Source organism: Varanus komodoensis, unplaced genomic scaffold (genome assembly GCF_004798865.1).
Source record: "Varanus komodoensis strain SLA01 unplaced genomic scaffold, ASM479886v1 scaffold1, whole genome shotgun sequence".
Lineage (NCBI taxonomy): Eukaryota > Metazoa > Chordata > Lepidosauria > Squamata > Varanidae > Varanus > Varanus komodoensis.
This window is the reverse complement of record NW_025335268.1, coordinates 32,754,740-32,782,067: the sequence shown is the minus strand read 5'-3', so window position 1 is coordinate 32,782,067 and position 27,328 is coordinate 32,754,740. Positions and strand designations below refer to the sequence as shown.

Sequence of the window (27,328 nt, the reverse complement as noted above, 5' to 3'; positions counted from 1 at the left end):
AAGTTTAGAATGTGCCCTGCTACATATACAGGACTGATTACAGTCCCAAAGTAGCCATGAAGGCCATTGAATCAGCAGCCACTGAAGACTGGGTACACCTGGCATGTTTCACAACCCATAAATGACCCTCAAAACCAACAGTGGAACCCCAGCATCACGTCTGTGATCATCTCTGTGAGATCAAGTAGGAAGCCTGATGGGTTGTGGGGTAGGCAGTAGACCAGCAGAATCCCAAATCTGTCCTGTTGGCCATAGAGAAAATGCAAACTCCAGACTAGTAGTTGAGTAGACAGGCGCCTGGGATGCAGGGAATTACAGATCATACAAACCCCTCTTCTGTGATCCTCTAGTCTACTCTGATGCTGTACCTAGTACTCCTGTAAGCACCTATGAAAGAAACTAACTCCTCCCAGGTCTTGGTTAAAAAAGTCAAATCAGCAGCCTTATCTATATTAAACCATGGATGAGGGAAGTCTTACTGTACACTGAATTCACATTTAAGAACAGCATCCAAAGACCTGAGGACAGAATGATAGGGCAACCAACAAACCTGTGGATGTGTAGAGGGCCAGAAGATTTTGTATAATAGGACGGCATACAAAGGAGTTTAAATGAATAAATAAATAAAACATGGCACATGTTAATTGTCTTGGCCCTGTTCCCTTTACCTGGCTAGCCTTTCTTCCAATACTATATCTCCTCCTACCCATCACTACACTGATTGCACCCGCAGCTACCCATACATGTCCCTCTATCCTCCCTCCCCATCACATACTAAGGCTCTATGGAAAGGGAGGAACCTCTCCACCAGGTTTCTGGAAAACAGACAACAAGGCACAAAAGATGTTACATAGGTGCCCTTATACTTGTATCCTCCAGAAGTGGCTTTCCCCAAACAGGCAACCTCCTTTGTTGTCTGCCTCTTTGGATCCTCATCTTGCTTTGGACTAACAGATAAAAGCCTCCTGAGAGTCAGACCCATGTGATAGGAGACTTCAGTCAGTCAGGCCTTGGGCACATTTCCTTCCTCTTGACAGAGATGGGAACTTTCTTAACGAAGAGCCTAACTCAGCCAACAAAAGCATCCACCAGGACAAGAGGCTGGCAAGCTGGTCAGCCTAGTTTCTCACCTCCACTTGAGAGTGTCCCAGTCAGTATGTGTTGTGAACTGAGTCCTCCCTTCCATCAGTCTCTTGCCAAACATCTTTATTTTACATGTAAGTCTCTGAGCAAAGTGGAACGTTGAACCCTCTCTGGCCTTTTTCATCCAAAGTTTTGGGCATGAATCCTTCTGTGCCTGTCCCTGACAGGAGGAATGCTGTGGAACCGGGCACAGCTTCACTCCTTCCTCTGAGGTTCCATTTGGGCCACCCTACAACTATGACAACAGACTATCAGGTCAACCTCCTCTGTTGACTGGAGTTTCTCATCCAATAGACTCTCTGTCTCTAAATCTCCCCTCTCAGGATGTTGTTGCTCTTCCTCATTCCCACAAGCTGCCTTGGAAGCCATCTCTCCCATAGCAAGCACAGGTGGGTACCCAGGGCCTTGGACTTCAGCTGGAACTGGGTCCATTTCAGCAATCATCTCGTTATCAGAGTCTGAGCTGCCAGCTCTGCCAACTCTCCTGAACACATCTCATTCTCAGAATGTGAGCTGTCAGTCCAGCCAAAATGGTCAACCTCTTGTGCGCACCCCTGAAGTTTGCCAGAATGTGCATGCACAACAGATTGTTGGTAGTTGCAGGTTTTAGACACACCTCCCCATTTTCCGATACACAGAGTTACTCAGAGGGATTATGGGGCTGGGGCAGGTATGATTTTGGGGCTCCTACTGCAGTCCCTTGTAATGACCTATAGGTAGGCCACACCATGATTGTGTGGTCCTGCCCCCAGTTATTCCCCTGCATTGGCTAACCTGTTAGTTATGACACTTTGTGCACTGTGGCTTGGGAACAGAAGTACAAAATGTGCTTGTGTTATAGGAAGCAAGCCAACCCACCTATCAATAAACCATTTAAATATTTCTCCACACATACAACATTTTATCTGGATAGTTTTAGACCTTGCATTTAAGCATCTTAGATGGCCATGCATATTACTTCTGTTAGTGTGAAATGCACAGCTAACATTTCTGTTTTCCATCCCATGGTCTTACAACTGCTTCTACATTCCTGGTATCTTAGATGGGGTAAAAACCTCTTTGCCAAACCTAATTTTAAAAAAAAAGTAAATGCGAGGTTTCACATTTTATACATGGATAAATTACAATACTCTCAATACTACAGATAAGGATAATAATTTTAAAAAATAAAATTAGTATCTGTAACCATTTTTTTAAATACATTGTATAACCTTGTAATGTAAAACTTATCCATGCAGCATACAAGATGGTCCAAGTTATACAGCCAGTCTGTATGCATTTTAGATTCAAGACCTGATACTTTATAGAAAATCCACACATCCTACATATGGTGGGGGATACATAAATAAACCGTGTGCTTCCCCAGCCATCTGGCCCATGAATAAAAATCATTTTTTAATGTTTGAAAAATATAAGGAGAAAGAAATGATTCTGCAGTGAGAGCATCAGTCCCTGGTAGGTCACAGTATTCCCATGCCAGCCCTGTTGCTGATGCTGGGCCTCTTTGCCGCTGCCCCCATCACCTCCCCTCTCTAAATGTATGTTTGGAGGATCCCTGGATTGCAGGGTTGTGGACTTGGGTGCAAAGCTCAGCCCTAGCTGCACCACTGGCTGAAACACTTCCTGTAGCTTCAAACTTTTATAGTGTGCCACTTCACTGGAATGTATCAGAACCAGGTTAGGAATATTACATTCCCAGAGATTCCCAGGCCAAAACCTTAGACCCCAGGGGTGCACTTTTTCAGTAACCATATAGGAAACCACTCACACAATGCAGTTTTCCTGTATGCAACTAAACGCACAAGAAGAATTTTGTTTGTTTATTTTAGCAGTAATGAACTTACTGCATTTGACATCGCAGAAATATTTACAGCGTTCAACATTTATACTTGGAATTTGAAACACATGTTCTGTACTAGGATGTGTTTCCCACTGTCTGTAATTTCTCCCACAGAGAACACCCTTTCTCTGTATACATTATTTACTGGAATGGTAATCACAGTCCTAACAACCTGTGCAAAAGATTAAAGCTTGATGTGTTTTAGTAATTGCACCATTTTTTGGTCCAGGATAAAAGATAGTTTTTTCCGCTCTGTGGGAATTTCTGCATCAGGTTGCGCGCATCAAAAAGGCTATCTACATTAACGTCAGTGTCCTGATTCTTGGCAACTTTTCAGATATGTTCAGTGCAGGGAAAATCTCATGGATTTGTTTTATTTTCTTTGCCTATCCTCCCTCTCTTTCCAAAAGCCACATTTTCTGGTGCAGCCTACAGCCCAACAACCAGCAGTTTTACTAGCTACTCATCAGCCATATGATATATTCATTTTCCCTTAGGAAGTCAGTGTGGCTTAACTAAAGCCAGTTAAGAGTGCTGAACTTGGGAGACACTGGTTCCAGTCTCCACTCAAGCTATTAAGTTAACTGGAACAGTCACAAACTCTCAACCTAACCTACCTCACAGGGCTGTTGTGAAGATAAAATTGAGAAGAAGATCATGTAAGCCACCTTGAGTTCCTTGCAAGAGGAGGAAATGCAGAATACAGATTTAATGTGACAACAACCATCACCAAAGCAAATTTTCTCCCCACATAATGCACATTAATATATATATTTTCTTTATCAAAATGCATATATTTCAAAGCATTCAGTTTGTCCCAAAATGCACAGTGTAAATACATTTTGTAAGTTTGTTTAACCAAGAAGTGTGAAATCTAAAGGGTAACTACATAACTACATTAGTCTAGGAGGTGCAGATCAGATCAGTTTACATCAGAATTTGCAGAGCTCCCCAAGTTTCCCTAGCAAAGATGGCAGGTGTCCTGATTGGTCATACAAATGTGTGATCTGCATATGAATTAATATTAGCACATAACCATGTAAGCTTATATATATTGCCCAAGACTATTTTCTATCTCTAGTTTCCATTCTGGAACTGCCACAAATGTTCCTATTTAATCTTCCAAATATTTTTCCTGAAACCATTCCAAAGCCAACTTAATGAAATACAAGTTAATAATCTCTCTGCACTTTTTATCACTTTCCCCTCACGTTTTTCTGGTAAGCACAAATGTACGCTTAAGAATAAGAAATAGGCAAAGAAATGTGAAGTGTGAGAGATCATGGGAGAAGACTGCACTTAACAACATGCATCTGTTAACAGGGCGGTAAAAATTCCTCTTGCCCTATGAAATCTTCTTGCCCTGTGAAAGCAAAATAAAAACAATTCTAACACGCTACAAATAAGTTGTAAGACAAGAAAATACACATTACACAAAAGCTTCAAGCTTATCCAAGGAATTAGAAAAATCTTTGAGGTTCCACAGCAGCTTTTGTAGGTCAAAGGTTTCTAGATGTTTTATGTACTGCTTCATTAATGATCAAGCTATTGCAAGGCCATTATTATTTATTTGTGCTATGAATATTTTACAAGGAACAACAAATTGACTGCCTGCCTAGCACTATATTAAACACCTCCTCTTTTGTACTGAAGCCAGTCAGTGGAAATTTTGTGTTAGCAAAGCAACAGGAAAAGAACGTTGAACCTTTTCCCTTTTTTTGTAGTTGTTAGAGGTAGAGGGAGAAATAGCTGGCCAGTCCATTAATCTTTTATTAATCTATTGATCTGCCTGCCTCTTGATCCCTCTGTAGTCTGCCATAATGGTGCTGGCTAATTTGATATTGTTTCCCTGCAACTTCCCACTAGCTAGATCAGGGATGCACAACCCACAGCCTGCAGACTATATGCAGCCCTAGGATGCTTATCTAGTGGCCCCCCATGTCCTTCCAGATTGTTCCTCCTTACAATTAAAAAAGAGAAAACACAAAAGAAAAAGGGATTAGGAGGGAGGAGGGGAAAAGCAAATTCAATCATTAGTTCTTGCTGAAAATTTCAGCAGGGAATAATCCAGCAGGTCATGGAGCTGAGTCTAAGCATGACGGAGCAGGTGCTATTCCTCTCATTCTGATGGCTTCAACAGTGTCTGTTGGTAGCTGGAGGAAAGGCAGCTGGTCTTAGTGCAGGCCCTGCCCAGGCACATTGGAATGGTGTCTGATGCTGATGCTGCTAGGTTCCTAAGGATGCGGCTTCCTTCCTTCCCAGACCATATTTGGGTTATGATGCAAGGTTCTGGTGCAAGTCAGGGAAGAACTGAGAAAAAGTACCAGGTACCATAATGACACGTGATTATGATTGGGAAGCAGCTTGAGCCCAAAGCATTGGTGTGTGAGCTCTGCTAGGCCTTTTGCAGAATGAGAAGTAGAATTATGAACATTACTATTCCAGAATACAGGTGAATTATTGTATTTTTGAATGTTGTCCTACATTAAAATCCCTGTGCATAGGGTAACACACATCTGGAGAAGATTATACAAATCCTTTCTTTCTGAAATGGTAGTTTATTATATCTAGGGAGGTGTTTTTAAAGTGGGGAAGTGGATATTCATAAGTGCTACTCCCTGCTTTACTTCATAGTGGTATAATCCAGACTTCTACCATTTCAGTCCTTATCAACGTATGCCTTGAATGCCTGCTAGGAATAGATGTTTGGCTATCTTTGCCCCAGTTGTCTGTGACATCATTCCACCTACTTTTTCCTTGACAATGGAGATCATGCCTGGCACTTACATTTGACTAGGCTGAGGGAAAAAGAGATCTTTGGCATCTCAGTAGATAAAAACTATGTCACATTTGACAGTTACTAAGTGTTGATCAAATATAGAAGTATATCCTTTTTCATACCAGTGTATAATCATAGCTTTCATAGTTCCTGTGGTTTGTTTCTATTCAGTTATGCAGGTTTATATCCTGTAGGGAAGATATTAATAGCAAAGCATCCCATTTACAACTTTAGTGTTCTGATTTCAGTAGGAAGTATACATACTTTAACTAGGTATGACCAAATGAATGGAGATTTCTGTGGCAGTTAATGTGCATCTGTCACAAGCTGCATATACTTTTCTTACACAAACATGTATTTTGCCTTATCTGAAGAAGTACTAATATTACACAGAATATGGCTTATACTCAAAGACTATGCAACGCTGCTGTTTTAAAAATATTGAGAAGTTTAAGCATTGAACACCTTGTCTCACAGTACAATTCTTCACACATCTGTTTAGAAGGCATAATTCCTGCATTGGCAATTGCAGCTTTGTTGAGTCTAGAGTTCAGGATGCTACAATAGTTTCTGGGTCACCTTTACACATGTCATTTGCCTTACATGACATTCATAGGCATAGAAAAAGAATCATGTGCACTGTTCACATACATACATGTCTATGCTGGAATGCTGGAACCTCTGCTATTCTGGCTTTTGAGTACATGAAAAATAGTAAACGATGTATCAGTACATCTCACATTTTAGTGTATGTATACCTTATGTACTTGTGCTTTTATATTGTGGTAAACCATCCTGAAATAAAATTTGATTAAGGAGAGTATAACTATTTCAAGCAAATAAATGCAAGTGTCATTGATGAAGAGCACCAAACAGCAGGTACTTAAGCCACTTAAATGTGTGACAGGGTGGAAGATTTTAGTTAAAGATAATAAGACCTACTTATTTTCTAAACAGATGATACTTTAGTAGTAGAATAGATGAGTATTTGTCTAGTCTTTGACCTAGTTTAAAAAGCAAAAGCAGAATTCTATTTCTGCCTCACTTGAAATGTTAAGATGTATTTCCATGGTATTTTCCAGATATTAGAAATACTTTAGTCTATCAGAAACCTTAAACTCTGAATACACCCTACATCCCTAAGGCCAGCTATATTTTTATATTCTTAACCCAAGACTGACCATCTTCTTTAAATATTACAGTGTGAATTTCCAGCGATGTTTCTTGACATGTTTTGAGGCCAAAAATAGATCAGTTAGCAAATTTTCAGAATTACAGATTCACAAAGCTGCTCCGCTGTACTCAATGAATGGTACCATAAGCTTTGGTGGAGAATTTCAGTTTTGGGGACTTAAATGCACTGAAACCAAAATCAAAAAGAAATAACTAATATCAAGGCTTAAAATGTCAGATCAGAGACAGCATGTAATCATGATTGCAAAATAACACAGCACTCTATAAGGTCTTAGTCCAATTGATTAGCTGGACTGAAAATGCCTACATAAATTTGTTACTTCATTGTAGCTAAAAGCAAACTGCAAAAAAAAAAAAAAAAAAAAAAACACTCATGGAGTCTGCATCTTGATGTCCTTCTGAATCTGCAGAGGCAGCTACCAAGACTCTAGCTGAAAACATTTCCTGCCCTTTCCTTATTATTTGTCCCATCCTTTCCTGTAGGAAAAAATTACCCTAATCCCTCCCAATTGGATCCTGTGTCCCTTTTCTGGCAAAGGCAGTGGCCAAGTAAGAGGCCCATCAGCTTTGTCAGGGCAGTTTCTCATTGGCACTTGCCATGTCCCTATTCAGAGGGTTCAGACTGAATGACACCTGGTAACAAATACATTGGAGTATGTACAATTTAATACACTTCTTCAATTAAGATAAAGACATTTGGTAGGAAGACTCAACTCACAGTAGGGATGAATTAATTTCCCATTGTTTGGATGGAGAGGAATAAAGCTATAAGTATTTTAAATGACAGGCAGATGGGCTTTGTGAGCATTAAACTAACATGTAACAGCTTACAACATCTGAAATAGTCTCTAATTTATTTGCTCTGTAGTTGATGTTAAAACAAGATTTAGCCCTGGAGGAATGGAAGAGGTAAGAGGAATTAAATAGTACAGTGGTTTACTACATTAAATCAATTCTAGAAGGCCATCTGAATTAATACACAGCTTCAGGCGATAGGATATTTTTGTCTGATTTATACATCTGTGTTTCGCTTTCCAACCATGACACTCTGCAGAACGGGATTGCTTTTCTCCTTGGGATTGGGGGGGGGGGGGCAGGAATCCATCCACATCTTATTTAATGTCAGTTAACTTAAATGTATATACTTTTACAATAATAATATTAATTGCTATAGCAAAATTCAGGAGGAAGAAGCCTGAGTTATAGCTACCCAGGTGGCAATTGTACTGTACAATTAATGACAATATAAGAGGATAATGTTAGTTTAGATGGTTACATGTATGTAAAATTTTATACCCACATTTTCTCAATTTAAATGCCCTATGAAACAGAATGTGATAGATCGGTCATATTTCTGAAATATAAAATAATGTTTCCTTGTCAAGAAAAATTAAGAAAGTTATAGAATAGTTGAGCAATCTAAAGGAAAAACTGCAAGCAGGGCCATGTATCATTCACTCTGTGTTCCTGAAGGCTGGGAAAATCTCACTTTCTACAATTGTGTGGAATTCATAGAAGATTGACATCTTCCATAAGATTGAAGAATACTAATGTGCAGAATGTATAGGAAGATTTGACACAATAAAGCTAGTAACTTGAATCCTGTACTTGGAATTATTTATTTTTGAAAATATACCATTTCCTATTTTAAGAATCCTAAAGTGGTTCACAATCTATTACAAAAACATTACAGAATCACATTTAGGTAAGTTAAAGCTGGGAAATACCAGGATGAACAAGTACATGCTTAATAATCATTGAAAGTAGATGAGCCAGTGGGAAGGTCACTCCCAGTCTCTCTTAATATTTGGCCTAAACTGTGAAAATGCATTTTCCTCAGATCTAAAGTACATATTTTTCTAAAAGACATAGTTTTCAAACACAAATGTACACTTGGGAATATGCAAGTTTTTCTTGAAAAATGTGTTGAGCGTTCACAGGTGCAGTCTGGGCAAATTAGGTGAAAAAAAAAGGATCAGAATAAAATTATCATAAACATCGATGCCTAAGACATGTGGATTTGGTATCCCATGGACTAGGAGTTAATTATCTGTGGGTGGGAGAACCAGCAGTGACTAATAACTGACTGATCAGAGTTGATCTTTGAGCAGTCTTTCACCTCAGCAGGTTGGCAGACTGAATTTAATGGCCTACCCTAGGAGATGAGGGCAATGCATTCTTAGTTTGCTTGGGGATTTTCTTCCTGACTTACTTGTTGTCCGTACTTAAAATCTGACCTAGGAGCTCAATAAGAGTGCATCCTTTTGCAGGTTGTAGAGTTACATCCATCCCTGGTATTTTACGACTTGAGGGCAATGAAATGACAGCATTGATGAGTAGAGTGCACATCGTGAAAGATTCACAGCCAAACACAGAGAATAATCTATCTTTGATCTTAATCTTAGGTGGGTAAAGTGGCAAAAAGTTCCCACTTCTCAATCATTTTATCTGTTCATTTTTGCCCAGCAGTGCCCTCTTGTGTGGTGAAGGGCCTCCCTGGAGTAGGTCCTTGAAAGCAACCTTGAGTCCCCCAAAATCTACTGTGACCGATTAGCTGGACATTCTATAGATAAAGTCTCTTGTATCACTATTGATTTAACAAAGACCAGAGTGCCATCTACTTTTATTATTTTGGACTTAAAATAGTTTTCCACTTGTACAACCTGAGAACACCAGTATCTTTGGAGAACAGAGGCTCACCTTGTTCTCCGGATTCTTGCCCATCCTGATTGATGAAGTCAGCCATAACTGGGTTGGATATTTGGACTTCCGAGTTGATTAACATTGACTTAAACAAATTGGTTGGTCCTATTAGCTTATAGGGAGTAGTGGTGATGCCACTATTAAAGAAACTTGGTTTAGATCCAATGCTTTCTAACAATTACTGGTCAGTCTCATATTTGTCATTATTGGGCAAGGTTTTTGAAAATATAGTAATTTCCCAATTTTGAAAAGTGCTGGATGATGCTGATTATTTGAATCCATTCCAAGCTGGGTTCAGACCTGCTTGGAAACAGACTTAATCACCCTAGTGGTTTGCATCAAAAATGGGCAGAAAGAGGCAGTTGACTCTGTTAAACCGCTAAGCAAATTTCAGTACCACCAATCATGGTGTCCTTCTAGACCATGGGTCCTCAAACTACGGCTTGCGGGACAGATCCGGCCCGTCATGCCCATTCATTTGGCCCATGCTGACATGCACGGAAGGCAGTGGCTTGCTCACTCGGAGATGGGTTTGGACTCGTTGGGAGATCTCCCAGTGAGTTCAAAACCATCTCCGAGCAAGCAAGCTGCTGCTGCTGCCTGCCTGCCTCCCCTGTGCACGCACGCTCGCCACTGCCTTGCAGCGCAGGCTGGAGGCAGTAACTCGCTCGCTCGGAGATGGTTTTGAACTCACTGGGAGATCTCCGAGCAAGTGAGTCACCACCACGCATGCCCAACACCACCTCACGCGCACCTGACAACACCTCACCGGCCCGCACGCCCAGGCACCCCCCCTCACCAGCCTGTGTGTGTAGCCACCGCCTTTCAACTGGCCCGCTATTGAAAAAGTTTGAGGACCCCTATTCTAGATTGTTATCTAGACTGGGCAAAGGGTCATGGTGTTATGGTAGTTCTGGTCTTTCCTCAATAAAGAGCCTCAGAATATGGTTCTTAGGGAATTTTGCTATATGTTGGAGTCATTGGCCTACAAGATGTTGCAAGATTCCTCCTTCTTGACTTTTCAACATCTACATGAAACTACTGGGAAAGTTATTCAGAGGTTTGAGCTGAAGTTCTATCAATAAGAAGATGAGAGTCAGCATGTGTTCTTTCCATCTCTCCTTCCGATCTAGGAGGAGCTCTAGTGTCTGCAGTTTGGACATGCCTCAGGGAAAGAAAGGTGAAAGACTACTTTTTCTTAAAGCTGGGCCTGCTGGCTTTAAATACTAATGGCATTTTATATTCTGCCTTCAGAGATTTCTAATCTTACAAGTGGCCTACAAATAATATTACATTAATGATTTTAAGAAAAAACAAATTACTTTGGACCAACTTTGTTTCCTCTTTTAGTAACCTAATGGAAATAGTAGCAAATAGAAGACCTGCGAGTACATCTAGAATTCAACATTAGTTTTCATAGCATTTTCCTATAATGTTTGCAAAATGGTGGAAAAAAGAACTGTAACTCTATTGGTTACCAAGAGTGTAATAGTTCATGGAATGACATCACATTGGGGAACATGATAGGGATCATTGAGGTCATAACTAAGTCTAGTTTCTGTTCAGTTTCTTCTTTACCAACTTCATATCTTGTCAGAACTTAGCTTCTTTCTTCCCTCACACTTCTCCCTCTTGATTCATGGCATAGGCATGGTTCATATGTAATTACAGCCTCATTGGTTTAAAAATTGGTTGGTTATAATTATATTTTCACTCTGGTAAACCTATCTTAGCATAGAGGAAAACAACTTGCAGAACAGCAAAGATCAGTTAGGTTTTATAAGAAGGATTATGTTTAGTTTTCTCTAAAATGAGTAGGAAATGGTCAACCAGCATCACAGTCAATTATTAAAGTTCATATCAGTTGCAATGACAGCCATGAATATCTGTAACTATCTTATTTTTCTTACACTTAGCTTAAAAATCAGCATTTTATTATATCTATATCCCACCTTTTTTCTTATAAGCTTACTTATTAATAAATATAAACAGTAAGTTGGACAATGATTTACCAAGTGATCGTATCCTGTTTCCACATTTTGCATGCCTAGGTGGATAGAATTTTTGTTCAATCAGCTGAGCCAGGTACTCTGTCACTGCCCTTGTTTGACAGCCTTGGATACATGTGTAAGACTTTAATCAGCCATTCTCTTAGAAGTCCTTAACTTGTGCTTACACTTGAGAATCTCTTGAATGTGCTGTTCCGTTAGGAAAGCTCTGTGTAAGACACCTTTGGTGGCAGGGAGCCCTGACTTCTATGCAGGAGGCTGGAGGTAGAAGGGAAGAAAGTGACATACCATAGTTTCATAATCTTTCTTTGGAAGACTACTGAAGTCCTACCTGTAGCTTCTGACAGTTCTTGTAGATATGGAGTTTGGATGCCTCTGTCTGGTGTTGGCAACCTGTGCACTGATTCTGCTGCCTCCTTTTCCTGGCTAAAGGCACTGTTGCCAGCATCAAGGCTGGCCTTACTATTAAGTACAGTGTAGAACCTGCTTCAGGCAGTAGATGCTGTGGCAGTGAGGTATTAGGAAGGCAGGAAGCCTACATTATATCCTGGGCAGGAAGTATCCTCAAAATTAAGCTTCGCTCTGTCATTTGGTGTGGCACTCAAATCCACATCTCTTGTTCCCACTAATCATTGCTTCCCAGCCATATTCTATATATTGCCATTAGAAGATTTGCTATTACATTGTGTTTGCTCTTCCTTTTCCATATGACTCTTAGCTATCCCTGGCAAAAACTTGTGCCCTTCATATACGCTTAATACGTACTTGAAATTATAGCCTGCCTGTTGTCATAATGACCTTTTTCTGAATAAGACTATAAACCACAATAAGATATACAGCAGATATCCAGAATTCAATAATTCAATTGAATTAAATGGTCAGATGGTTCTGACCATTAAATGGTTCTTTTTTTGTCTTAGACTACCTTATTGTTTTAGTTCTATCCATTTTTATACCTAGATTTCAATTTGTCCTCTAAAAATCTGGGATTCCAGATCTGGATGCCAATATTGTATATAGAGCTAAAACCTTTCTATCTTTATACAGTGGTACCTTGGCTCACGAACACCTCAGTTCATGACCAAATTGGGTCGCAAACCAAAATTTCATAAAAATATTGCCACAGGTTGCAAACGCTGCATCGGGTAACGATTGTGAGCGCGTCCGCCTTCCCTGCACAGGCACTATCATGGCTGTGCTGGGGGAGGGGAGATGGCCGCAATGGCGCCCATCTCCCCCCACCCCCCAGCATGATTGTGGCTATCTCCCCCCTTCCAGCACAATTGCTGGGGTGGGGGTATGGCTGCGATCTTTGTTGTTCCTTGTCACTTTGCTTCAATTTTTGTGAGTAAAAAAAATAGTTACAGAATGGATTAACCTTATTTTCATTGACCCTTATGGGGAAATTTGACTTGGCTCACGACCAATTTGGGTCACGACCAGAGTCCTGGAATGGATTAAGTTTGTGAGCCAAGGTACCACTGTAGTTTAAAATCTGTAGATTGCAGAATGCGTTGCTAAGAGTTTTTATCTCCCTTCCTTCCTCTATCTCTGCCAGACAATATGCCCAAGTGCTGAGTATTTGTAGAGTGATAGAAACTAAAAACCAGTCTCACCTCCCTTGTTGGAAGTCTTGGAAACTTCTGGCTCATCGTTAAAGAGGAAGGCTGTGCCTCTGAACGAGTGGGCTGAGAGTAACTGCAGACTTTAGGCTGAAGCCTTGATATAGATATAAACAGTTTTAGTTAAGTATGAAAACATAAACTGACCTCATCTTTCCTTATATCTTGGTAAGCCTCCAGATGCAGAAGGAAAATATTTTTGCTTAAAGAAAATTGGAATCACTTAACTTCCAAAATTAGGATAACAAATGATTCTATTTGCAACATGTTATTTGCATCCATAATTTCACTTCCTACTCGCTGTTATTCCCCTTATCTTCTTTTCTCTTTTTGATAAAATATGCACTACTTTGAACTATTTTTGGGGGTGGGTTGGGGGAGTATAGATAGAGTTTGAATTAATTTTTTTTCATGCGTGCATTTTTTACAGTCTGTGCCAGTTTGAGTGTTCGCTCAGTTATGAGTAATTTCAAGGTCTATTGTTTTAGATACCCTGTGATTGTAATTTCAATGAGATCATGTTTATAACAGTGCAATCCTATACCTATCCAAATCAACTCCTATTGACTTTAATGGGATTATCAGGAGGTTCAGTCACAAGGTCAAGGATACAAGGCACTGGAACTGATAGAACAAAATCATTCCAGCACTAGCTAGGCTGAAACCAAAGGCTTATATAGTCAGAGATTCCTGAGCCCCAGTAGGGCTCAGCTGCAATGGCTACAGGCTTTCTGGCAAAAGTACTCAAGAGGAATCCTTTTCTTTTGGGCACTCCTCATTTCCAGTGATGCACTAGAAAAAGCCCAGCCATTGAAGCAATTATGTGATTAGCTGCAACATGGTCAAGTTTCTTCCTCAAAGGAAGAGTTGCAATGGTCTTCCAGGCTTCCTGACTTAGGTGTGTGTTTCTGGGAGTTCTAGCTTTTCCTCAGAGGAAGATTCCTCCAGTAGGGGTATGGCATCATTCCTCAGTAAGATTGGGAAGAGAAGAACCTTCAAATCACCATAAGATGAATCTCTGGTAAATGCAGCTCAATGAGGAAAGCACCTACGAGTCACCTCAGTAGACAGGGTAGTCTATACAGAAGGAGGTGTTCTTTGAGATAGTCTAACCCTGAGCTTTTCAGAGCTTATAAGTAAACGACAAAACCTTGAACTTGACTGTGTTGACATCAGCAGATAGTAAAATTATTTCAGCACCAGTGTAGTAGGCATATGGTAGGATGTCCCAACAAGCATCATGGCCACTGCACTTTGCACTAGCTGCAGTTTCTGAACCAACCCCAATGACAGGTCTAAATAGAGTGCATTGAACCAGTCCAATCTAGAGGTTACTAATGTGTGAGTCACTGGCCAAGCTGACCCAATCCAGGGCATAGTTGACACACCAGATGAAGAGGATAAAAGGTGCTCCTAGCCACTGAGATGCAACCTTTCTAATGCTCTATCATTTGAGTCGTGTTTAAGAGCCTACTTGGGTCAGTACTGGACCACCGCTACATTAGCATTGGTTGACATTGTGCTGTCATATGCTTGATTTATTAATTAGCCTGAGTGTATTTTTGTAACTGGGGTGAGTGGACAGCATTTCCACAAGCTGCCTGCAGATTTTCAGATCCTTCCTCATCCATCTTCCAGCATGTTATTCATAGACCACCATGAACAGTGGCACTTTTTTCTCTTGTCTAAAGAGAGAGATGTGCCTCTTTTTTACAAAAAGCATGCTCTTCTTGCAGTCTTAGGGGAAAAGGAAAATAATAGATAAGGGTGACATTTTTCCTACTATAAATTCTCAAACTGAAAATATAGGTTGTGGCATATTTAATGTGCACTGACATCTACATAAGAACAGGTGACATCAAATATATAGATATATTCAGATATCAAAATATATGGGCCTTTGTCAAGTGAGCATAGTAATTTTAAATCAGAGTTCAATCTGCTATATGTCTACTCAAAAAGTAAGTTCAGTTGAATTCAGCAGGATGTAGTGCTTAGTTGGTATGGAACTGCAATATGAATTCATGAGTGTATTCATGTGTGAAAACAAATGGGCCATTAATGCAACTGGTTTGTAGACAATTCTATCAACAACTGCCCAAGAAATAATCTACCAGAAAGTTGCATAAACAATCCATTCCAAGGAAAACCTTTCTCACATATGGACTTGGAGAAATAGTTCTAAGAGTCACCCCATGATGCAAAATGTTTCAGGAGAGTTTGCATTTTTCTGTTATTATTTACAAAATTTCAAAATTACAAGAATTCACACAGATATACTTCAAAATTAAGTGTCCAGTGTACATTAAAAGTAAATGTAATATGCAGAGCTAAAAGAGAAGAAATAAAGAAATAAGACTATCGGCAGGCATATGCGGATATATAGAGAAATAACATCCAGCAATAGCCAATATTTTTTGTCGGACATTTTGAGATGTTGTAATTTTATTCCAGGTTAACAGCAAATACCTTCAGTATTCTGTAAGTTTCAATTACCTTATTCTTCCACAACCTTTTAAAGTGGCTTACCTTAACCATTAAAAGTGTTTGCCAAACTTTTCTCAACCAAACCTCTTAGTAAGTTTTTTCCCTCAATGTTGGGCAATCATAGTCTATGCTGTAGTCAGCAAATTATTTACTGAACTGTAATGTCTTTTATGTACTCCCTGAGCTTATGATCCAATGTGCATTGCCACTTTCTCGCTATTTCCCATTTTCTTTCTGAAATGCATCATCCTTTTTCATTCCTCTGCATTGCCATTTCCACAGCAATGTCCACTTTCTTTCTCACTGAGATTTACTCCAATTTTATTTCACTTTCCAACTACTGATGTAGCTGGCACTGGAATAATTTTGGTTTGACACTTGAATCTTATTGTTGCATTGCTTTCTTCCTCCTGGTAGACCTCCACTGAGTAGAAATACAGCAGAAATGTTTCTATAAACTGAAGTCTTTTCGTTACTTATTTTGCCTATCATAGAATAGTGGAGTTGGAAGGAGCCAATAAGGCCACTGGGACTAACCCCCTGCTCAATGCAGGGATCTGAGTTAAAGCATTCCTTACAGATGGCTATTCAGCGGCATCTTCCATCCTTCCTGTGTGAGAGAGCCCAGAACCTCCCTAGGTCATTGATTGCATTGTCATAATTCTCTGACATGAAGGTTTTCCTTATGTTTAGCGGGAATCTAGGTTCGTGTAACTTGGGCTCATTATTCTGCATCCTCTGGAATGATCAAAAGGAGATCCTGATCCTCCCATGTGTCACAACCTTTCAACTCCTTGAAGTGCTAATACATCTCTTCTCAGTCTTCCTTTCTAGAGGCTAAACATGCCTAATTCTTTCAGTTGATCCTTGTAGGGCTTTGTTTCAAATTCGCAGGTTATCCTTTTTTTACCTCCTCTGAACCTTTTCCAGTTTGTCCTCATTTTCCTTAAACTGGATGCAGTACTCAAAATGAGGCCTCACCAGTGCTGAATTAAGGGAAACTAGTATTTCATGTGATTTGGAAGTGATCCTTCTATTAATGCAGCCCAAACTAACATTTGCATTTTTACAGCCACATCACACTGCCGATTCATAGTCAGTTTATGATCTAGAGCTATTCCCCCCCACAATTTTATTTTGACAAAAGCAAAACTCATAGTTTACACAAATATGAAACAATATAGATCATAATTAATAATGATTAACATAATTAATACATAATAACAGTACTACCTTCTACCAAGATATGCTATTTAATGTAAAATCATGTATTCATTCAGGTTGCTTAACCCCCACTCCTCTTCCAGAACTGTATTGAATGTTGTGATGGCTCACACCCCTTTCCCTTTATTAAAACATATTCAATAAATGATCTCAAATCTTCAGAATTATTTTTACTTATCAAACTTTTTCCACTTAATATCACAAATTAACTCATTAATAGCAATATTCCAAACTTCTTTATACCAAGCATTTATTTGATAATCGCCTTTTACTTTGTAGTTCCTTGCTATTCCTCTTACTGCTGTTAGCATATCTGTCATAAATTCTTTAACATTTTTCCCACTCATTCTCTAAATAGTGACAATAATGCTAGTCCAGGGTCTACTTCAATATTTTACTAATTTCTTTGGAAACCATTTCCCAAAACTTATTTATTTATTTATGGAAATATGGAAATATTATTTCCATACCACATATGGAAATATGTACCTACTTCCTGGTTACATCTCCAACATACACTGAAATATTTATTATTCATGTAATTCAATTTAACTGGAGTTAAGTACCATTTGTTGTTGATAGTTGCGAAGTCATGTCTGACCCATTGCAACCCCATGGACAACATTCCTCCAGGCCTTCCTTTCCTTCTCCATTCCCTGGAGTCCACCTAAGCTCATGCCGATTGCTTCAGTGACTCCATCTAGCCACCTCATTCTCTGCTGTCCCCTTCTTCTTTTGCCATCTATTGTTCCCAGCATTAGGCTCTTCTCCAAGGAGTCCTTCCTTCTCATTAGGTGGCCATTAGTATTTGAGTTTCATCTTCAGTATCTGGCCTTGATCTCCTCTAGGATTCACCAGTTTGATCGCCTTGCGGTTCAAGGCGGAGGAGTCTCCTCTAGCACCATAATTCAAAGGCCTCAATCCTTTTGCGCTCAGCTTTTCTTATGGTCCAGCTTTCACAGCCATACATTGCAACTGGGAAAACCATAGCCTTGACTATACGCACTTTTGCTGGCAGGGTGATGTCTCTCCTTTTTAGTATGCTGGCTGGATTTGCCATAGCTTTCCTCCCCAGAAGCAAGCGTCTTTTAATTTCTTGGCTGCAGTCCTCATCTGCGGTGATCTTGGAGCCCAGGAAAATAAAATCTGTCACTACCTCCATTTCTTCCCCATCTATTTGCCAGGAAGTGAGAGGACCCGATGCCATGATCTTAGTTTTTTTAATGTTGAGTTTCAAGCCAACTTTTGTGCTCTTCCCCTTCACCCGCATCAAGAGGTTCTTTAGTTCCTCTTCACTTTCTGCCATGAGAGTGGTATCATCTGCATATCTGAGGTTGTTGATATTTCTCCCAGCAATCTTAATTCCAACTGGTGATTCATCTAGCCCTGCCTTTCTCATGATGTGCTCTGCATATAAGTTAACTAGGCAGGGCGACAGTATACAACCTTGCCGAATTCCTTTCTCAATTTTGAACCAATCAGTGGTTCCGTGTCCAGTTCTCACTGTTGCTTCTTGATCCGCATATAGGTTTCTCAAGAGACAAATAAGATGGTCTGGTACTCCCATCTCTTTAAGAACTTGCCACAATTTGTTGTGATCCACACAATCAAAGGCTTTAGCATAGCCAATGAAGCAGAAGTAGATGTTTTTCTGGAACTCCCTAGCTTTCTCCGTGATCCAGCGTATGTTGGCAATTTGATCTCTAGTTCCTCTTCCTCTCTGAAATCCTGCCTGTACTTCTGGTAGTTCTCGGTCCACATACTGCTGGAGCCTAGCTTGTAGAATTTTGAGCATAACTTTGCTAGCATGTGAAATGAGTGCAATGGTGCGGTAGTTTGAACATTATTTGGCATTGCCCTTCTTTGGGATCAGAATGTAAACTGACCTTTTCCAATCCTGTGGCCACTGTTGAGTTTTCCAAATTTGCTGGCATATTGTGTGTAGCACTTTTACTGCATCATCTTTTAGGATTTTGAATAGCTCAACTGGAATACTGTCACCTCCACTAGCTTTGTTGTTGCTCAGTCTTCCTAAGGCCCATTTGACTTCACATTACCATTACCAAGCTAATTTATAAAAGTTTTCTTTAATTCTACAGCCATTCCAAAATCCTTCTTACTTACAGTATCATTGAGCCCAGTGTCCCCCATCTTGTAACTGTGCATTTAGTTCCCTTTTCCTAGGTGCAGAATTTGACTTGCAGCCCTATTGAATTTTATTCTGTTGCTTTCAGCCCACCACTCCAGCCTATCTAGATCACTTTGGATTTTGTTTGTGTCTTCCAGAGTATTGTCTATGTAAGGTCCAGGGCATAGGTGGTAAGTTACTATAGTCAAGATGCTGGGACCAGGGTATAGATGCCAAATGGAGACCTACACTGAGTTTGTTTGTTATTTATTATTTAAATTTATTTAAATATAATAAATTTATTTATTATTTAAATTTAAATTTATTATTATTTAAAACATTTCTATGCTGCCCCATTCACTAAGAGCCTTGGGGCAGCTTACAAAACAGACATAATTCACACAATTAACCTTTAAATTCGGAGACATCTTGGCACAATATAAAACCCAATAAATAGTCAATTAACAATTAAAATAACTTTTTTAAAAAAAGGTCTTGGCCTGGTGCCGAAAAACAAGTAACGATGGTGCCAGGCGGACCTCTCTGGGGAGCGCATTCCACAGGTGGGGCGCCACCGTAGAGAAGGCCCTCCTCCGGGTACTCACCCTCCTAATATCTTTCACGGAGGGTTCCCGGAGAAGGGCATCTGTTGCTGATCTCAAGGGGCAGGAGGGCATATATGGATGCAAGCGCTCCTTTAAATAACCAGGTCCCAAGCTGTTGAGGGCTTTATAGGTGGCAAGGGTCCAGTAAGTACGTGGTGGGACATACTTGTCCAAGCGCCTTGTCCACATCATCAGGCCACAACAACTGAAACTCATCCATCAATTTTGGAGGGTCAGAGGCACATCTTTGAACGGTCCCAAGTCAAGAGCCAGCATTACAATACAGTTCAGGCAAACACACAGTCCAAGAGCATAGTTCAAAGGTCAGGCATAGGAAAGACAGTCATATTCAGGAGCAAAGCAAAGGTGAGGGAGGATAGGTAACTGGTAAGGCAGGGTCAGACTGGAGACAAGAATGGAAGCAGGAACAAGCTGGAGCTGGGTAGGAGGTGGGAGGTGAACAGGCAGGAATAAGGCTTGGAGCAAGCTTTTCCAGCAGGGTGAAACTGGAAACCAAAGAATGAGGTAGCCACCAGAACAGCTCATGTTGCCATGGGAAGGAGCAACAGAGCAGTGAACCTTTTTATGCAACTGCTCATGACTTCCAGCTGTAGTGCCACAGAGCTGTTCCTTGCAAGCGTCTGCAAGCGTGCTCCTGGTTCTGCAGGCCCTTGCAGGGGGTTACCTTCTAGTAATCATTGCATAGTTTTCTGGGTGTTTGCAGACTGCCTGCTTTATAATCTGCTCCAGAATTTTCCCAGGGATTAATGTCTATAGTTCCCAGGTTCTTCATTTCCCCTTTTTAAAATAGAAGCAACAATAGCCCTCTTCTAGTCATTTGGCACTTTGCCTGTCCTCCATGATTTTACACTGATAATGTGCAGTGGTTCTGAGAGTTCTTCTGTCAGTTTCTTTATTACTCTACGATGCAGTTCATCAGGCCCTGGATATTGGACTCATCCAAAATAATGAGATCTTCCTTGACTGTTTGCCTATCCATCTCAAGCTAGAATCCTGCCCCTTCATCTTGTACTTCACCTTTGCCAGGGAGGTCATAGACTGTCATCTGCGAGAAGACTGAGCCAAAGCAGGCATTCTGCCTTTACTTTCACATCATTATCTTATCGTTTCTCATCATTTTGCCATTCTCATTGAGTTGTTGAGCCACCATTTATTTCCTTTGTCTTTTATTATGCCCGTATCTGAAGAAGGCTTTGGTATTGCTTGTATGCATCACATCCCTCATTAACCTCAGTTCAGCCTGTACTCTTCCTTTGTAGCCTGGCCTTCCTTCCACTTCCTGTATGAGTACTTTTTTGTTTTTTTGGTCATCTCTGACCTTTTTCTAAAGCCCCATTGGCTTCTTATGTTGACTATCTTTTTTTTCCTTGTTGGAATTGTTTGTAATTGCACTTTTAGAATTTCCTTTTTCAGAATCCCTACTCATTTTGGACCCTTTTTCTCATTAGGGTTGCTTGCCATGGGACCTAACTTATCCATGTTCTGAGTTCATTAAAATTGGCTTTCAAAGAGTTTAGCTTATGTATTTGACTACCAAGAATTCAGGTATGATGCAGTCACTTTCCCCCAGAGTTCTTCCAACTGCCAGTTTATCTACTAGGTTATCTATGTGGTTAGAATCAAATCAAGGATAGCTGATTTTCTTGATCTTCCCTTCATTTTCTATAGCAGGAAATTATTAGCAGGATGGGAATTTTTTGAAGGGGCCATGTTGGACAGAATTTGTCTCCCAACAGATATCAGGGAAGGTAACCCCTGCTCCCAACTGCTACATCATTATGCCTTCTTGAAACATTGACAATTTGCTTTTTTAAAGTTTAATCCTTCTGGTTGGTAATAGATCCCAACTACCATATTCCTTTTATTCTTTCTTCCATTTATTTAATCCATATGCTCTCAATGGGGCCAATAAGCTCATTTTCCTGTATTTCTGTGCAGAGATATGTATCTTTAACATATAGTGTGATTTCACTTCCACTTTCTGTTCTTTTTGTTCTTCTTGAACAAGTTATATCCTTCAGTTGGTGAATTCCAGTTATGGAAGTAACCCCACCAAGTTTCAGTTACAGCAATTACCCTCCCATATTGAGTTCAAGTTCACACAGTTTCCCATACTGTAAGCATTAATAGATAGACATCAAAGAGCACATGCTTTATACTATTGCTTTCTTCCCACATTTTTAGGAAGACTATTATTGGGTGCTATTAGAGCTGCTGTCTCCATTACTGTGTATAAGCCCTGTTCTTTCCCTTTCTATTCTTCTTGTAAGTATTGGAAGGATGGATGAGTAAACTATCTTTGTCCCAGAATTCTTGAGTTTCTTTCTCAAAGTTTCAAAGTCAGACATGATTTCTTCAAATTTCTGCTTTTGTCATATCATTTGTTTGCTCATGCATGAGAAGGAAGGTCACATTTCTAATCTGTCCTCAAATGAGACAGCACACCTGATGACTCTGTGTGTCTTTAAGATATGGGTTTCAGTATGGGAGCCAGTCAACACACTCTGTTCATTCAAATATGTGACAATCTATGGAGCATGCTGAAGTAGTTTGCTTCAAAGATCAGCAGAACACCTTCATGTGACATCAGTGGTACCAACAGTATGAAATTTTGGTGCCAGGGACTTCATGGTGCTCAGGGGCAGATGTGAAAGTGAGTAGAGATGAAAGTCAAAAAGGGTGACTTTCCAGCCATTTGTCATCCAGCCATTTGTGCTATATGTTTTGAGTTAATGGGTGGACAATTGCAAGCCATTATAGCAAATCACTGTGATGGATTGCTGTTATGTGCCAAACACCCATGATTAGCCTGGCAGACAATCAGACTCATCATGGTGGATTTATTTATTTATTATATTTATATCCCACTTTTCTCCCACTGTGGAACTCAGGGTGGTTCCATGTGGTTCCCAGGTGGTCGCCCCTCCAAACTCAGGCCAGCCCTGGACCCTGCTTGGCTTCAACATGGTGGGTGTCTTATGTGCCTTCTGACCATACTTTAGATTGTTCCCCCTCCCCATCTCCTTACTTCTCATCCCTCCTTGTAAACAACATGCAGAAAACGGCTCCTTTCTTTGACAGCCATGATTGCAAGCCAATTTCAGCATGCTGCATCTGTCAGAAATTCCCCACTGTGCAAAAGAGTTCACACAGAGAAGCACCGCAGGAAGGATGGGGAAGCTGAATGAGTACACATTGCCTTTGCTCCAAAGACCTTTGGAGCAGGAGAGGAGGCAGAAGTGCCTAATCTACTCTGTGCTAGTGCTGGTTCTCTATGCAGTGCTGTATTTCAGCCTCCTACCTGGGAGAAGAGCTCTCAGGCAGAAGCCAGGAGCTGCAGATCAGCCGGGCAGCATTGGCTCATACTTGGAATAAGTCTCTCAGGCAGGAGCTGGGGGCGGGGGGTGGGATTGGTTCAGTGGCACTACTTTGTTCTTGGGGCAGCTCCACCCAACTGATTGCCCCTCACAGCTGGGGAAGTTGTCAGCTGAGAGAGCAGCAATGGCAAGAAGGTCACTTTTTATGGGGTTTCAATTTCAGCAGGTTGTGTTTGTCCAGTTTTGGATGACACAAAAAACAATCATGGTAGGAGGAAATCCTAGAACAGATAGATCCTGTTGTGATCTATCATGGTTGACAAACACAATAAGCCACAGTTGTTGGTCAGCACAGCTGGGTTTGGATGACATGAGAGACTCCCATTCCAGACAAGATTGGCTTCTCATGTTGTGGAAATCTAATTAGTGTCTAGTCTATGGTTGCAGACTTTAGTTATTCACTCTTGTCATATTTCTAGATATTGTTTTGTGCTTGTGCCACATTGGATACTTCTCTGGATTATGACAGATGGGATAGCATGTTATGGCCTCATGTCATCTGTGATGTTCTGCTTGAGTTAGAATGCTTGAGGTTGAACACCACCCTGTATTTATGTATATTCATTCGCCACAAGTCAGAAAAATTCCTGCAGATTTTTTGAGGAATTGATAGTACTAACCATTGACAAGAGTTTCCTGGTCTCTGAGTTGTTAAGGGACTTCTTTGCAACCCCAGTCTCTGGAGCCATTACAGCTTAGCTGCAATTCCCCAGCATAATTTTAGACCTGAGCAATATGTGAATAAAGACAGGGAAAGTGCATGTTTGGGTTTACTTCAATCCTCCTGAGGTTGTTCGCAAAGCAATTTATAATGGAGTAGAAGTGAATTTCATTTCCTGCTTAGTATTGAGCAGTAGAGGAGGCAGGAAGGTTCAGGAGAGCCATTCTTATACCATAATCATTTGGAACCTCGACTGGAACCCTAGCTATTTTGGTTCTTATATTAATCTGGGTCTTTATGTTTGCAGCTGTTTGATCAGATGCCTACAATATGTTTTATTATCTCTCCCAGCCAGGACTTCATAACTCAAATCAAGCATACACAGAGAAACTTCAGAGTGTCTGTGTGTGTTGTTTTACTTAAATGAAAATCAATGATTACCCTAGAACGGCAAAGGAACTGCATAGTGATAGACACAGTGTGGCCCCAAATACGGATGCTTGGCTCACCAGCCTGCCTTTGCACTTCCCTCTCCCTTGCATTGTACTGTTTAAAAGTTAAAACTGTTACTTACCGAGCTACCACTGGCTTTTCTGCAGTGATGGGCCATTTATTTATTTTATTTATATCCTGCCTTTTTCCTTCAAGGAACGGAAGATGGCTTAGTGCTGCTGCTGCTGCCACCACTGCCAGAGGAGCTCCTGGATCTCCTGGCAGTGCAGCAGCTTCAGATACACAACTACAGAAGTGCAAATTCCCAAACAAGTGCAGAGCTCCCTTGCCGTTCCAAGGACTCCCCTGGAGCAGAAGAGGTTCGCAAGGTGGTCCAAGTGGCAGCTCCAGCTCTGTAACTGATATGCTGATGTTTAAACTTGGATTTGCATGTGTGATCCAAAGGCTCCTTTTCTGTGTGGCTCTGAGAATATCATATATTATTTTAATTATTATCATTACTGTTGTTATCATGACTATTCTTATTATGTTTTGCAGTTTGTTTCTATGTGTGTACAGTTAGTGTGTGTCAATGTGATGGGTGACTGCATGTGTGACAGGGGTGCTTGTATGTGTTGGGGACTTGCTCATTACTATAATTGTGTCATCCAAATTGCTGGCCATGCTTTCACCTGAGCAATCCAGTTCTTACTTTTTATGAGATATGCATAATCTGGAATTACGCCTTGTGTTGCTACTTAGTAGGCCTGTTTTAGTGGAAGCTTTGTGATGGATAGACAAAATCATGAATTTCTGGATGCTTTCAGGATTTGTTCTTTTCTTCTAAAGACAGCTTATCTGTTTGGCTCTGAGAATATCACATTATTATCATATCACCATCATTGTTATCATCACATATTTTAATTAATTTTGACTGTCACTGTGGCTGTATTGATTCTCCCCTCACACTCACTGATCTGGTTTGGACAACACAACGGTCTACCCTTGTTTGTTATCATAGCTGTGTTGTGTTGTGCAAATGGTCTGATTCACGTGTGGATCTTGTCATCCATGCTGGGTTGTCATGTCATCTGAATCTGCATGACACAAGTCACTGTGGGTGAACCCCAACAGCCAACAAGCCCCTTGGCGAGAGTGGCAAAACATCATTGCAATTCTTGGCAAGGGTCTACAAGGCGTGTTCTCCTGATAGGAGCCTCCAAACTACAAAAGTGTCACTCAGGAGCCTGTTGTCTGAAGCTTTCCTGTGCCCAGTGAGGCAAGGAGTGGCCATCTTTGCTTGGTGACTCAAGAATAGATCCCTCTATTCGCCAGCAAGGATGACTGGAAGAGGGGAGCCAGTGATTTATTGTGTGGCTGCCCTGTGCTCAGGGCAGCTACTTAGAGTGAATCAGACAACCCTTAAGGCTTCTCGAGTTGGAGGAGCTTACCCTTCTTCCCAGCTCTGCTTCCGAGCACAGATTCTGTTTGTGCTACAGAGAAGATGCTGATGATGCTGATAATGATGGGTCCCTGTAGCACTAGCAGCGCTCCTGTCCTGAAGTACAATGAGATGAGGCTAGAAGATGAACCCATTTTACTGCTGGGACTTTCTGACAGCTAAGGATAAGTGAAATCAGCTCCCAGTTGTGACTGTCAGAGAGAGAATGCTTGTTTTTCCTCACGGTGTTCCCTCAGAAACCACACAGAGAAATGAGAAGGGAAGGAGGGAAATACTCCCAATGAACCTGTGGGTTGTTGTGCTGTCTGTACTCAACCATCACCTTAGAGTCACCTGATTCTCCGTGGCATGGGCATTGTGGCTGGAACAAGAGAATGTGGGTCAAAAGGAATACTTTTGTATGGCTGTGTAATGTCCCCCTCCCCCTGGACCAGTTTTCTCTTTTTGTGAAATGGGTTGTTGACTGCATGGAATTTTAGTATTGATTTCAGTATTAATAAAAATTAATTTCCATAGAACAACAAATTTTAAAAGCCTTCATGTGAGAAAATTGGGGAAAAGAAGAATTACTAATTGTCTATCTTTTATGTTTTCCCAATTTACCCAGTTTTGCAAGGTTTCTAGTAACTTAAGTGATATTTTCATGAGAAAGGAAATACACACACAGCTGTTACTAGTGTGTGGTTAAGTACAGCCAAGGTTTTTAGTTTTGAATCAAAATACTTTTGTGGGAGAAACTACAAAATATAGACGCATGTTGTGGGTGTAAACAAAACAAAAGATCTTATTTATCTTGGCATATTTGCATAATAGACACTTTTGAAAGCTAAATAATGCACAGAGAAGTAAAAGGCTTCACACTGTGGAATGTAATACTAAAATATTTCTGGAATCTATGTTGTGGGAGGATATTAAACACTTTAAGATAAAGAACAGTTGGCTTCACACCCGCCCAGTGGATTCTTTATGAAATCCAATATCATTTAAGCACTTTTTAAAGTGGTACCAGTTGCCAGTCACTGCAAGCCTTTCAGACAGCTGTGCTTTGGAAACACAATTCTTAAAGAGGTTTTATAAATCTTATTCAAGATTGGCAATGAAAAACTAGGCTAATGCACTAATAATTTAGCCCATCATAAACCAGGAAACTGATTAATAGACAATGTTAATAAGAACTATAGGCAGAAGAACAGAGACGTTATGTTTTATCAGACAAAGGGCACATGTAATCTGAAATTTGGTGTTGTGCACATGGGTCCTATCAAACCTTCAAACGCACTCACAGAAGACTCCCCATGCTGGTTGTACTGATGATTCAGATTCCAGTTTTGAGGATGAAGCTGTTTTTGAAAAAGGGTAGCTTCCAGCTGCAGTTCAAGGTCCTGGGATTCAAGAGGAGGTGGCAGTGGGAGAAATTAGCCCATGGGCAGATGCGGAGGCAGACCAACCCAATTCTGGAACCATTGAGGAGTTACAGCCTGCAGGAGACATTGGCATGGGTAAATACAACCTGATAGGCATAACTGAAACTTGGTGGGATGACTCCCATAAAGATACATATTTCTATACAGAAATACAGGAGAATGAGCTTACTATTATTATTATTGTTATTATTATTATTATTATTATTATTATTATTAT

General features: G+C 40.5%; 1 protein-coding gene and 1 long non-coding RNA gene across 4 annotated transcripts in view; one reads left to right on the top strand and one right to left on the bottom strand.

The window, feature by feature from the left end:
• PACRG (parkin coregulated) overlaps window positions 1-27,328 on the top strand; it is a 274,050-nt gene that overhangs the window by 102,494 nt on the left and 144,228 nt on the right. The window lies entirely within an intron of this gene.
• LOC123019110 overlaps window positions 26,876-27,328 on the bottom strand; it is a 91,211-nt gene continuing 90,758 nt past the window's right edge. For both annotated transcript variants that reach the window (XR_006413850.1, XR_006413851.1), the window contains exon 2: window positions 26,876-27,165. This is a non-coding gene — a long non-coding RNA (uncharacterized LOC123019110). The remainder of the gene's footprint in view (window positions 27,166-27,328) is intronic.